Below are 14481 nucleotides of genomic sequence, written 5' to 3'. Positions count from 1 at the left end.
TCCCTAGTGGCAACTGATGCGTGCAGATGACACACGTTCGTTGGAACCCCAAGAGGAAGGTGTGATGCGTACAGCAGAAAGTTTTCCCTCAGTATGAAACCAAGGTTATCGAACCAGTAGGAGTCAAGGAACACGTGAAGGTTGTTGGTGGCGGAGTGTAGTGCGGCGCAACACCAGGGATTCCGGCGCCAACGTGGAACCTGCACAACACAATCAAAGTACTTTGCCCCAATGAAACAGTGAGGTTGTCAATCTCACCGGCTTGCTGTAAACAAAGGATTAACCGTATGGTGTGGAAAATGATGTTTGTTTGCGAAGAACAGTAAAGAACAAGTATTGCAGTAGATTGTATTTCAGATGTAAAAGAATGGACCGGGGTCCACAGTTCACTAGTGGTGTCTCTCCCATAAGATAAATAGCATGCTGGGTGAACAAATTACAGTTGGGCAATTGACAAATAGAGAGGGCATAACAATGCACATACATATCACGATGACTACTATGAGATTTAATCAGGGCATTACGACAAAGTACATAGACCGCTATTCAGCATGCATCTATGCCTAAAAAGTCCACCTTCGGGTTAGCATCCGCACCCCTTCCAGTATTAAGTTGCAAACAACAGACAATTGCATTAAGTATGGTGCGTAATGTAATCAACACAAATATCCTTAGACAAAGCATTGATGTTTTATCCCTAGTGGCAACAACACATCCACAACCTTAGAACTTTCTGTCACTGTCCCAGATTCAATGGAGGCATGAACCCACTATCAAGCATAAATACTCCCTCTTGGAGTTACAAGTATCAACTTGGCCAGAGCCTCTACTAGCAACGAAGAGCATGCAAGAACATAAACAACATATATGATAGATTGATAATCAACTTGACATAGTATTCCATATTCATCGGATCCCAACAAACACAACATGTAGCATTACAAATAGATGATCTTGTTCATGATAGGCAACTCACAAGATCTAACATGATAGCACAATGAGGAGAAGACAACCATCTAGCTACTGCTATGGACCCATAGTCCAGGGGTGAACTACTCACACATCAATCCGGAGGCGATCATGGCGATGAAGAGTCCTCCGGGAGATGATTCCCCTCTCCGCAGGGTGCCGGAGGCGATCTCCTGAATCCCCCGAGATGGGATTGGCGGCGGCTGCGTCTCTGGAAGGTTTTCCGTATCGTGGCTCTCGGTAATAGGGTTTTCGCGACGAAGGCTATAAGTAGGCGGAAGGGCAGAGTCGGAGGGCTGACGAGGGGCCCACACCATAGGGCGGCACGGGCCCCCCTCTGGCCGCGCCGGCCTATGGTCTGGCCACCTCGTGGCCCCACTTCGTATCCTCTCCGGTCTTCTGGAAGCTTCGTGGAAAAATAAGACCCTGGGCGTTGATTTCGTCCAATTCCGAGAATATTTCATTTGTAGGATTTCTGAAACCAAAAACAGCAGAAAACAACAACTGGCTCTTCGGCATCTCGTCAATAGGTTAGTGCCGGAAAATGCATAATAATGACATAAAGTGTGTATAAAACATGTGAGTATCATCATAAAAGTAGCATGGAACATAAGAAATTATAGATACGTTTGAGACGTATCAGCAACAGCACATCCATAACCTTAGAACTTTTTGTCACTGTCCCAGATTCAATGGAGGCATGAACCCACTATCGAGTATAAATACTCCCTCTTGGAGTTACAAGTATCAACTTGGCCAGAGCCTCTACTAGCAACGGAGAGCATGCAAGATCATAAACAACACATATATGATAGATCAATAATCAACTTGACATAGTATTCCATATTCATCGGATCCCAACAAACACAACATGTAGCATTACAAATAGACGATCTTGATCATGATAGGCAGCTCACAAGATCTAAACATGATAGCACAAGAGGAGAAGACAACCATCTAGCTACTGCTATGGACCCATAGTCCAAGGATGAACTACTCACGCATCAATCCGGAGGCCTGCATGGTGATGTAGAGCCCTCCGGTGATGATTCCCCTCTCCGGCAGGGTGCCGGAGGCGATCTCCTGAATCCCCCGAGATGGGATTGGCGGCGGCGGCGTCTCTGGAACTTTTCTCGTATCGTGGCTCTCGGTGATAGGGTTTTCGCAACGGAGAGAATTTATAGGCGAAGGGGCAGAGTCGGGAGGCGCCCGAGGGGCCCACCCCATAGGGCGGCGCGCCCAAGGGTGGGGCCGCGCCCCCCTAGGGTGTGGCCGCCTCGTCGCCCCTCTTCGTCTCCTCTTCGGACTTCTGGAAGGCTCCGTGCAAAATAAGACTGTGGGCTTTTGTTTCGTCCAATTCCGAGAATATTTCCTGTGTAGGATTTCTGAAACCAAAAATAGCAGAAAACAGGAAATCTTGTTAATAGGTTAGTGCTGGAAAATGCATCAAAATGATGTAAAGTGTATATAAAACATGTGAGTATTGTCATATAACTAGCATGGAACATAAGAAATTATAGATACGTTTGAGACGTATCAAGCATCCCCAAGCTTAGTTCCTACTCTCCCTCGAGTAGGTAAACGATAACAAGGATAATTTCTGAAGTGACATGCTACTATCATAATCTTGATCAATACTATTGTAAAGCATATGAAGTGAATGAAGTGATTCAAAGCAATGGTAAAGATAATGACTAAACAACTGAATCATATAGCAAAGACTTTTCATGAATAGTACTTTCAAGACAAGCATCAATAAGTCTTGCACAAGATTTAACTCATAAAACAATAGATTCTTAATAGAAGGTTTTGAAGCAACACAAAGGATGATTAAGTTTCAGCAATTGCTTTCAACTTGTAACATGTATATCTCATGGATAGTTGTCAACATAAAGCAATATAACAAGTGCAATAGGTAAACATGTAAGAATCAATGCACACAGTTGCCACAAGTGTTTGCTTCTAAGATAGAAAGAAGTAGGCAAACTGACTCAACATAAAGTAAAAGAAAGGCCCTTCGCAGAGGGAAGCATGGATTACTCATGTGCTAGAGCTTTTTATTTTGAAAACATGGAAATAATTTTGTCAACGGTAGTAATAATTCATATGTGTTATGCATAAAACCTCCTATAAGTTGCAAGCCTCATGCATCGAATACCAATAGTGCTCGCACCTTGTCCTAATTAGCTCGGATTTCCATGGATTATCATTGCATTACATATGTTTCTACCAAGTGTCACAAAGGGGTACCTCTATGCCACCTGTACAAAGGTCCAAGGAGATAGATCGCTTTTGATTTCTCAGTTTTGATAGATCTCAACTTGAGGACATCCATACCGGGATAACATAGAAAATAGATAATGGAATCCTCTTTTTAATGCATAAGCATTCAACAACAGATAATATTCTCATAAGAGATTGAGGTTTAATGTCCAAACTGAAACTTCCACCATGATACATGGCTTTGGTTGGCGGCCCAATGTTCTTCTCTAACAATATACATACTCAAACCATTTAATCCTGATAAATCACCCTTACTTCAGACAAGACGAACATGCATAGCAACTCACATGATATTCAACAAAGGTGTAAAAAGTTGATGGCGTCCCCAAAAACATGGTTACCGCTCAACAAGCAACTTATAAGAAATAAGATACATAAGCAACATATTCAATACCACAATAGTTTTTAAGCTATTTTCCCATGAGCTATGCATTGCAAAGACAAGGAATGAAATTTTTTAAAGGTAGCACACAAGCAATTTACTTTGGAATGGCAGAGAAATACCACATAGTAGGTAGTTATGGTGGACACAAATGGCATGAGTTTTGGCTCAAGGTTTTTGGATGCACGAGAAGCATTTCCTCTCAGTACAAGGCTTTGGGCTAGCAAGGTTGTTTGAAGCAACACAAGTATGAACCGGTACAGCAAAACTTACATAAGAACATATTGCAAGCATTATAAGACTCTACACTGTCTCCTTGTTGCTCAAACACTTTTACCAGAAAATATCTAGACTGTAGAGAGATCAATCATGCAATCCAAATTTCAACAAGCTCTACGGTAGTTCTCCACTAATAGGTTTAAACAATATGATGCAAGAGATTAAACACGATCTATGAGAGCTCAAAACAATTGCCAAGTATCAAATTATTCAAGACCATATACCATTTACCACATGAAGCATTTTCTGTTTCCAACCAAATAGCAATCAACGAAACGGTTTTCAACTCCGCCATGAACATTAAAAGTAAAGCTAAGAACACCAGTGTTCATATGAAAAAGCGGAGCGTGTCTTTCTCCAACACAAGGAATGCTATGATCCGATTTTATTCAAACAAAAACAAAAACAAAAACAAAAACAAAAACAAACAGACGCTCCAAGTAAAGCACATAAGATGTGACGGAATAAAAATATAGTTTCACTAGAGGTGACCTGATAAGTTGTCGATGAAGAAGGGGATGCCTTGGGCATCCCCAAGCTTAGATGCTTGAGTCTTCTTGAAATATGCAGGGATGAACCACGGGGGCATCCCCAAGCTTAGACTTTTCACTCTTCTTGATCATATTATATCATCCTCCTCTCTTGACCCTTGAAAACTTCCTCCACACCAAACTCAAAACAAACTCATTAGAGGGTTAGTGCATAATCAAAAATTCACATGTTCAGAGAGGAAACAATCATTCTTAACACTTCTGGACATTCCCCAAAGCTACTGAAAGTTAATGGAACAAAGAAACCCACTCAACACAGTAAAAACGACAATGCGAAATAAAAGGCAGAATCTGTCAAAACAGAACAGTCCGTAAAGACGAATTTTTTCGAGGCACTTAACAGGCTCAGATGAAAAAGCCCAAATTGAATGAAAGTTGCATACATATCTGAGGATCACGCACGAATTGTTTCCGCATTTTACGAGTTTCCTACAGAGAGATCTACTCAAATTCGTGACAGGTAAAAATCTGTTTCTGCGCAGGAATCCAAATCTAGTATCAACTTTACTATCAAAGACTTTACTTGGCACAACAACATGATAAGGAGAGGTTGCTACAGTAGTAAAAACTTCCAAGACTCAACAAAACAGTAGCAAAATAAATAAAAACAACATGGGTTATCTCCCAAGAAGTGCTTTTCTTTAACGCCTTTCAGCTAGGCGCAGAAAGTGCAAATCAAGTAACATCAAGAGAAGAAGCATCAACATCATAATTTTTCTTAAAAACACAACTTGTCGCAGAGGGTACCTTAGATGCTCCATTATCTAAATTTCCCATAGTGGTACTAAGGGTTTTATCAAGTTTATCAGTATTATCAAGTAATATTCCCAATTTAGTCTCAACACTTGGAAGATTTTTCTCTATGGCTTCCAACTTTTTCATGACATCCTCAAGAGAGATTTCAATTTTAGCTTCATTAACAGGTGGTATTCCAACTAGACTCTCAATGATGCAACTAGCTTCTAAAGCAGGAGTACCTAGGAAATTACCCCCTGAACGAGTATCAAGAACATACCTATTCCAGCTAGATATACCAACATAAAAGTTCCTAAGGAGGATAATAGTGGAGTGTTTCTTAGTGCACCTATGATGAGCATCACTAAGTCTATACCAAGCATCTTTAAAACTTTCTCCCCCTTGTTGCTTAAAAGAACGAACTTCAACTTCAGGATTACTCATTTTAGCAATAGTAAAAATAAACAAAGCAAAACCGAATTAACTAAAGTAAAACAAGTAACTAATTTTTTGTGTGTTTTTGATAAAAGAAAGCAAACAAGACAGAAAATAAAATAAAGTAAAGCAAGGCAATAAACAAAGTAAAGAGATTGGATGTGAGAGACTCCCCTTGCAGCGTGTCTTGATCTCCCCGGCAACGGCGCCAGAAAAAGAGCTGCTTGTGACAGTAAAGCACACGTCCGTTGGGAACCCCAAGAGGAAGGTATGATGCGTACAGCAGCAAGTTTTCCCTCAATAAGAAACCAAGGTTATCGAACCAATAGGAGATGAAGGCCACGTGAAGGTTGTTGGTGAAGGAGTGTAGTGCGGCGCAACACCAGGGATTCCGGCGCCAACGTGGAACCTGCACAACACAATCAAAATACTTTGCCCCAACTTAACAGTGAGGTTGTCAATCTCACCGGCTTGCTGTAAACAAAGGATTAAACGTATGGTGTGGAGAATGATGTTTGCTTGTAGAAAACAACAGAGAACAGAGATTGCAGTAGATTGTATTTCAGATGTAAAAGAATGGACCGGGGTCCACAGTTCACTAGTGGTGTCTCTCCAATAAGATAAATAGCATGTTGGGTGAACAAATTACAGTTGGGCAATTGACAAATAGAGATTCATACATATATCATGATGACTACTATGAGATTTACTTAGGGCATTACGACAAAGAACATAGACCGCTATCCAGCATGCATCTATGCCTAAAAAGTCCACCTTCGGGTTAGCATCCGCACCCCTTGCAGTATTAAGTTGCAAACAACAGACAATTGCATTAAGTACTGTGCGTAATGTAATCAACATAAATATCCTTAGACAAAGCATCGATGTTTTATCCCTAGTGGCAACAGCACATCCATAACCTTAGAACTTTCTGTCACTGTCCCAGATTCAATGGAGGCATGAACCCACTATCGAGCATAAATACTCCCTCTTGGAGTTACAAGTATCAACTTGGCCAGAGCCTCTACTAGCAAGATCATAAACAACACATATATGATAGATCAATAATCAACTTGACATAGTATTCCATATTCATCGGATCCCAACAAACACAACATGTAGCATTACAAATAGACGATCTTGATCATGATAGGCAGCTCACAAGATCTAAACATGATAGCACAAGAGGAGAAGACAACCATCTAGCTACTGCTATGGACCCATAGTCCAAGGATGAACTACTCACGCATCAATCCGGAGGCGATCATGGAGATGAAGAGTCATCCGGGAGATGATTCCCCTCTCCGGCAGGGTGCCGGAGGCGATCTCCTGAATCCCCCGAGATGGGATTGGCAGCGGCTGCATCTCTGGAACTTTTCTCGTATCGTGGCTCTCGGTACAGGGGGTTTCGCGACGAAGGCTATAAGTAGGCGGAAGGGTAGGGTTGGAGGCGGCGCGAGGGACCCACACCATAGGGCGGCGCGGGCCCCTCCCTGGCCGCGCCGGCCTATGGGTACGGGCCCTCGTGGCCCCACTTCGTATCCCCTCCGGTCTTCTGGAAGCTTCGTGGAAAAATAAGACCCTGGGCGTTGATTTCGTCCAATTCCGAGAATATTTCCTTTGTAGGATTTCTGAAACCAAAAACAGCAGAAAACAAAGAATCGGCTCTTCGGCATCTTGTCAATAGGTTAGTGCCGGAAAATGCATAATAATGACATAAAGTGTGTATAAAACATGTGAGTATCATCATAAAAGTAGCATGGAACATAAGAAATTATAGATACGTTTGAGGCCGGACTTTTTCCCGGAGGCCGGATTATTCGGGGGGGGGGGGGGTGGATTTTCCGGCCCTCACTTACACCGGATTATCTGGCCCTGTTTTTCCCCCAACGGCTGGATTTTGGAAGGGGGTATTTATACCCCCTTCTTCCTCCTCCCCAAGATGCTCACTTCATTGCCAAGTTCATCACCATTAGAGCCACGTCAAGAAACACAACAATCACAAGATCTCCTTCTCCACCCAACCAAAGCTCTTGATCTTTGGAGATTCGAAGGAGAATACCCCGATCTACATCTTCACTGAAGCGATTTGCATTCCCCCTCATATGCTTGAGGGCCCCTTTGCTAGTGTTCCTCTTTTGAGAAACCCTAGTTGTTTGTAGTTGATTGTTCTTGTTGTTGTTACAGATTTGCGAGTCTCCAATTTGGTTGTGGATGTGTGCCCCAAGAACCTTGTAAAGACCCGGTTTCCTCCTCGAGGAAATCCCTTAGTGGAAGTGGGCTAGACCTTCGTGGCGGTGCCCACAGGAGACCTGAGTGAAGCCTTCGTGGTGTTGGTCTGGCTTTCGCAGCGACCACACTCCTCCGAACGTAGACGTACCTTTTTGCAAAGGAAGGGAATACGGGAATCAACTCCGTGTCTCCGCGTGCTCCACTATCGGTTACCTCTATCCTACTATCTCCCCTATATATTGCGTAGCTATATCTTGCTTAGTAGTAGGCCTTGTCATATAGGTAAATTCACATAGTTGCATATCTAGAGAATTTACCTTTGTGTCAAGCCTAAATTGAAAAAGAACTAAAAATTGGTTAGCACCTATTCACCCCTCCCTCTAGGTGCGGCATACAATCCTTTCAACTACAATATTTTACGACAAAATAAGTGTATGATTTTGCATTTTAATGAAAAAATACGGTTTCACTAAACTGACATTTTACACCATTTGTTAGAAAATAATGTTTACTTTATATATTTAAATAGTTATCACATGAGAATGATTTATTACTAAAAACAAACGTGACACATAACACACATTTTTTTTTGCCTTCATGGATCATTCCGATAGAAAATAACGAGCTCACAAACCAAATCACAGTTCATTAGAGACGCAACCTGACATTAACTATTTTGTGTGTGTATATAGCTCAGAAGAAACACGTCACGTCTAATCAATGAAAAGCGAGGCTCGAAGAAAGCTTTATGCGCAGGAGGGTTATACATTTCAAATAGGGTTTTACGTCTACGTTTGTACAATCCAAAGTCAATGAAGCAGATCCAACAAACAAAAAAGAGGAATCCAAAAAGTTGGGAGGGGTGTGGTCATGGGAAACAACAGGAGATGTAGCTATGAGTATCAAGTAATGGGGAAATTATGTATACTAAAAACAAGCTCAACAACAATGGATCTAATATTGATTTAAACTGTAACAGAAGATTTTTTTTTTTTTGGAGATCGGTGACACATCCATAGTTGTGCACCCATGTATTTGAAGCCACATGATAAAAAGGAAGGAAACCTCGAAAAGCCTGAGAGGATTGCGGTGTTGAGAAGAGAGATGCTATAAAAGGGTCGTTTTCCATTTAATTAGGCGGTAACAACTATTAATGTTACTTATGCAGCCATTTTGAAAGTTTTTCTTGATCAATATTTCTGGCAACACATGATGTCTTGGTTCAACTCCAATTTCTCATATGAGAGAAGGTTGTGGTCAAAGTTTGTGGTCAAACTTCAGTTGATCATTACTACCTTTGTTGATATGAATAAGGCTTACATGCCTTTCAAGACGAGATTTGACCAAATGAATTGGACACGAAAATACGATAATACAATACATATTTGATATAGTTTGATTCAAGTTCCAAATAATAATAAAAAATATATCAGATATTTCTTATATAGATAGATTAACTATTGGTCAAAGACAAATGTTGAAAAGCGTGCGCCTTAATCATCGAAATAGAGCGAGTACTGATGAGACGACAATAAAGTTATTGTACTGTTTCGTCTCCACCTTGAACCTACGCAGCGTAGAAGAATGTGGAATGCCGCTAAAACAGTGGAATTCAACGCGATATACGGCCACCAAATTTCTGAAAAAATAAATAAATTAGTGATTTTGCAATTTTTTTAAATAAAAAACTACGTTTATAGAATTTAGACATAAACTTATCAAAGCCTATGAAAAAAACAGAGAAAAAACCCTAGAAAGCCCGTGGAGAAAAAAGGATGATGCAAAAGCCCTCGGAGGATGGGAAAGCAAGGAAGAAAACGCCAAATCGATGAAAACGGACGGGGTCAGCTTGTCCAGTTTCACACTCCCCCTTCCCCACCACCATCCCCTCTCCTCCCTTCTTCCTCCGCGTCCTCCTCCGCCCGCCCCCAAATTCCGCTGCAAAACCCTCCTCCCCTCTCGTCTCCCCCGCGGCCCGCGATTCCCCCCGCCTCCGATGGTCCCGATCTGAAGCATGTCCACCACCGCCGCCCTCGACGCCTACCACCGCCACGCCAAGCGCCGCCGCGGCGCCCCCGATCATGCCCTCCCCCCTCCTCCAAGCAACCCCTCATGACGACCGCCTACTCCTCCGCCGGCGCCTCCTCCTCCGGCGCGGGCGCCTCCTCCTCTTCCCCCTTCCACGCCTCCCCCCGCAGCCTCCACTTCTTCGTCCGCGCCACCGACTCCAAGACCATCGCGATTCACGCCGCCTGGGACGACACCGTCGCCACAATCCTCCGCCACCTCGCCGGCCGCGGCTACGGCCGGGACATGCGCCTCCTCAACGCGGGCCGCCAGCTCTCACCAGAGGACACCATCGCCTCCCTCGCCCTGCCCCCCGACTCCACCCTCCACCTCGCCGCCCGCCTCCGCTCCACCCCGCACCCTCGCGCCTGGCAGCTCTATGAACTAACCCATCATATATGTTCCCTTGTGTTGTCTATGTGGCTTAGGTATCTTTCCATGGGCATGCATCAAAAGTGAGATCTCATATAGCCCATGAGAGGATGACGTCAAGTGGTGATCGTCATCAAGGTTGAGTTGGGCAAGTTCAAGATGAGCATATCAAGAGGATCATATGCTTGAAGCTTACCGTCCATTTGGTGATAATGGACATGTGAATATGTGCATCAATGGAGCTTTCCCATCATGGTGTATGGGGGAGCATTCGTGAGCCTTCACGAAGCAACAATGATCAAGTGAGGCATTCCGGAATGAGTGGAGCTGTAAGATTTATCATCAAGATCAAGCGGGATGCGCAAGGCAAAGGTATGGCCTTGATAGGTTTCCTTTTTACCGGTCTCAAGGTGGTTGTTGGGAGACCGGGTTATAGGATATATAGCCGCACTATCAAGAGGGGCTTTCAGTTGGGTAACTTGATCACATCGTCTTAGGGAGCTCAACCCTTTGCATGATTTGTATTCCATAAATCTTGTTGCTTCATGGTGTTTCTCTGTGCGAGGTTCTTGAGCTTGTTGCTAGCTTTACAACAATCGCAAGTTCATCGAAAACCGAATTCGTATGCATCTTCTATTGCGTTCTCGAGCTTGGAGGTTTTATCGGTGTCTCTTTTATAGATATGTCAAAACATTCGTATTGTGGTTTTTACTCCGTGGGTGGGCAATGATGTTTCTATGCATAAAGTTGTAGGGCTTGTTGTTCTGATTCCAACAAGCCCAAGATCATCGAAATCGGAGTCCGGACGCAAAAGTTATCATGGTTTTTGTAAACCATGTTTTCATGTTTGGCCCGGTGGCGCCGGCTTGTCCAGCACAGACCGGCTCCCACACCGGTGTCAACCGGACATTTTCCAGGGGGCTCTCAGGATCGCCCGGTCCCTGCCCGGTCTGACCGGCTCTCCCACCAGGCGGCCCGGTCCCTGGCCCGGTTTGCCAGGCTGCACGAAAAACTCCCAGATCTGCCCCAAACGGTCATATTTCGTTTGGCTATAAAAGGGGCTTCTTCCCCAACAATTTTCTAGGGTTCTTGAGCACATTTTTAACCACCATTGTTGAACCTCTTGAGCTTGCTTCCTCTCCCTTCCCTCCTATGATTCTTGCATATTCTTGGAGGATCTGAAAGAGGAGATCTAGATCTACAACCTCCACCAATCCATTTTCCCCCTAAGTGAGGGGAACTCTTGGGATCTAGATCTTGGAGTCATTTGTTGATTTACTCCATTGTTCTTCCTCTCTAAGATCATCGTAGCATTTGTTGCTTTGGTGAGATTTGAGTGTGAAGGATTTGAACACCTCTAGTGTTCGGAGGTGGCGTTTTGGCTCATAGGAGCAAATGCTCCCATTATATAAAATAATTAAAAATTAATTTTAAAAATGTTAAAAAAAATTGACATAAAACTTTTTGTATACATCGTGACATTGTATGTTCGTACACAAGTTTTCGTGGAAAAACAACATTTTGTGTGGTGTGTACAAAAAAGACAAAAAAAATATGCTGTATGTAGTCGTGTTACAACATCAAAATTTGTCTTTTTTACAGGGACCACAATATTTTTTTTCTTTTTTTGAAAATTTGTGTACCAACATAAAATGTTTAGATGTACATGTAAAAATTTAGTTTAGAATTTTTTGACACTTCAAAATATGGATTCACATAATGAGAGCAAATGCTCCTATGAGCCAAAGTGCATTTCCCCTAGTGTTCTTGCTTTGTATCATTGCATAGTGTTGAGCTCTCCACCACGATTAGTTCGAGTGAGAGATCGTGAGCTTGTTACTCTTGGAGGGTGACCTCCTAGTTGGTTTGGTTGGTGTCCCGATGACCTCTTCGTGGGAGACTGTGAAGGGGCCCGGGCTTCTCCTTCGTGGAGGTTGTGAAGTGGTTGTGGAGCTTGCCATCTCCGGAGTGGAGGAAAAGCTAGCCATAAGGAAAGGGCTATTCCTTCGTGGGATAGACTCGGAGAATAGGGTGAGCCTTTGTGGCGTTGGAGAATCCTTCGTGGGACCTCAACCCCTCCAAATGTGACGTACCTTTTTGCAAAGGAAGGGAACACGAGAGTACATCTTCGTCTCTGCGTGCCTCGATTATTTCTATACCCGATCTTACTTTGCTTGTGATAGCCATCGTGTTTGAAGTACATATATCTTGTACCTATCTTGCTTAGCTTTGCTTAGCTCTAGTTGTTATTATTGCATTTAGGTGAGCCTAGCATATTTAGGATTTGTGTTTGTAAAATAAGCGTTAGTTTAATTCCGCACTCTTACAAGCCAAATTCGTAAGAGTTTTTAAAACGCCTATTCACCCCCTCTAGGCGACATCTCATCCTTTCAAGCTCCTTGTGGGTTCGACACTCATTACTTATGTGAAAAGATATCATAACTGACCCCGTACACTTGTGGGTTATCAACTACAATATTTTACAAAAAAATAAGGGTATGATTTTGCATTTTAACGAAAAATTATGGTTTTTCTAAACTAATATGTTTACACCATTTCTTAGAAAATAATGATTACTTTATATATCCAAATAGTTATCAGATGAGATAAAAAAATTTGTCTTCATGGATCATTCCGATAGAAAATAACGAGCTCACGACCAAATCACAGCTCATGAGAGACACGACCTGACATTAACAATTTGTCTGTATATAACTTAGAAGAAACATGTCATGTCTAATTAATGAAAAGCGAGGCTCAAAGAAAGCTTTATGCGCAGGAGGGTTATACGTTTCAAATAGGCTTTTACGTCTACGTTTGTACGATCCTAAGTCAAGGAAGCACATCCAACAAATCAAGAAAGAGGTAAGCGAAAAGTTCGGAGGGGTGTGGTCATGAGAAACAACAGGAGATGTAGCTATGAGTATTTTTTTTTTTAAATTCCAGACGGTGGGTACAAATTTACATACAGGACCTTGTAGAACACCTGATCTACGAAACCAGCCTGCATGTTTACACAAAGGACCTCAGGGAAAAAGAAAAAAAAAAGCAATCGAGACCCTGTCCCTTATCCACTCCACCGACGACGAGACTCCCAGCGCCGGCTACTACTCCACCACCGGGGACAAACCACTTGGTGGCGCGAGGGTACTGAACTCCGGCGAGGATCTCCAGCAAGGCCTCCTCCTTGGAGGTTGAAAAGACGTCGCTGCGTCTCGAAAGGCCGCCGATGCGGCTGCAGATCACGACGGAAAAAGCCGCCGCGTAGAACTCCTCAGGGTGCTGCTTGATATTCCGCCGCCGTCGCCATGAAGCAGAAACCGCTACAGCAGGTCTCTCCCTCCCCTCGCCACCAAGGCCGGCCAGGGGGATTTCACCGGCTCCACCACTCCGCTCCAAGCTAAGGCACCTGCTCGAGCTTATTGAAGAAAGCGTGAACGGCTTCCCCATCAGCTTCACGCGGCACCACGCCGCGTTGACCAGAAGGAGCCGCACCAAACGTCGCCATGCGCAGCCCGAAGCACACAACAACACGCTCCAGTACTCCAGCCACCGAGATCTGCAGAAATTGATGCCGATACCCTCCTTCCCCTCGCCTCCAAGGCCGGCCAGAAGGAGCCACAGAGCACCAAACCGCGAAAACCAGCGATGGCCGCAATCGCTCTTATTCAAGGGGCCTCCGCCTTCAACAGCTTCCCCACCAACCTCCCACCTCAGGAGCTCGCCGGGAAGCACAGAGAACGGCCAACCTGCGCTGAGCGGCAGCACAGGAGGGGACAAGCCCAAAGGCATCTCGCCAAACGCCACTGGGGACAGAACTACAAACCTTAATCCTACAGGAAGGGCGAGAAAGACTAGATCTACTATATACAAGATGAGCGTCTCAACCTTCTCTCCTCCAAGCAGCAACGCTGCTGGATTCGAGTCGGAAGAGAGCTCCGAAACGAAGAAGACTCTCAACGGTGCTTTTCCGGTTTGTAGACCTGGCGGGTTAATAACGGCCAGGCCTGCCGTAGCTATGAGTATTAAGTGATGGGGAAATTATGTATACTAAAAATCAAGCTCAACAACAGTGGATCTAATATCGGTTTAAATTTTATCAAAATAAATATATATTTTTGGTGATCGGTGACACATCCATAGTTGTGACCCAGCCCGTATATTCGAAGCTACATG

This window comes from Lolium perenne, chromosome 5, assembly GCF_019359855.2.
Source record: "Lolium perenne isolate Kyuss_39 chromosome 5, Kyuss_2.0, whole genome shotgun sequence".
NCBI classification, from domain to species: domain Eukaryota; kingdom Viridiplantae; phylum Streptophyta; class Magnoliopsida; order Poales; family Poaceae; genus Lolium; species Lolium perenne.
This window is presented reverse-complemented; position numbering follows the sequence as displayed.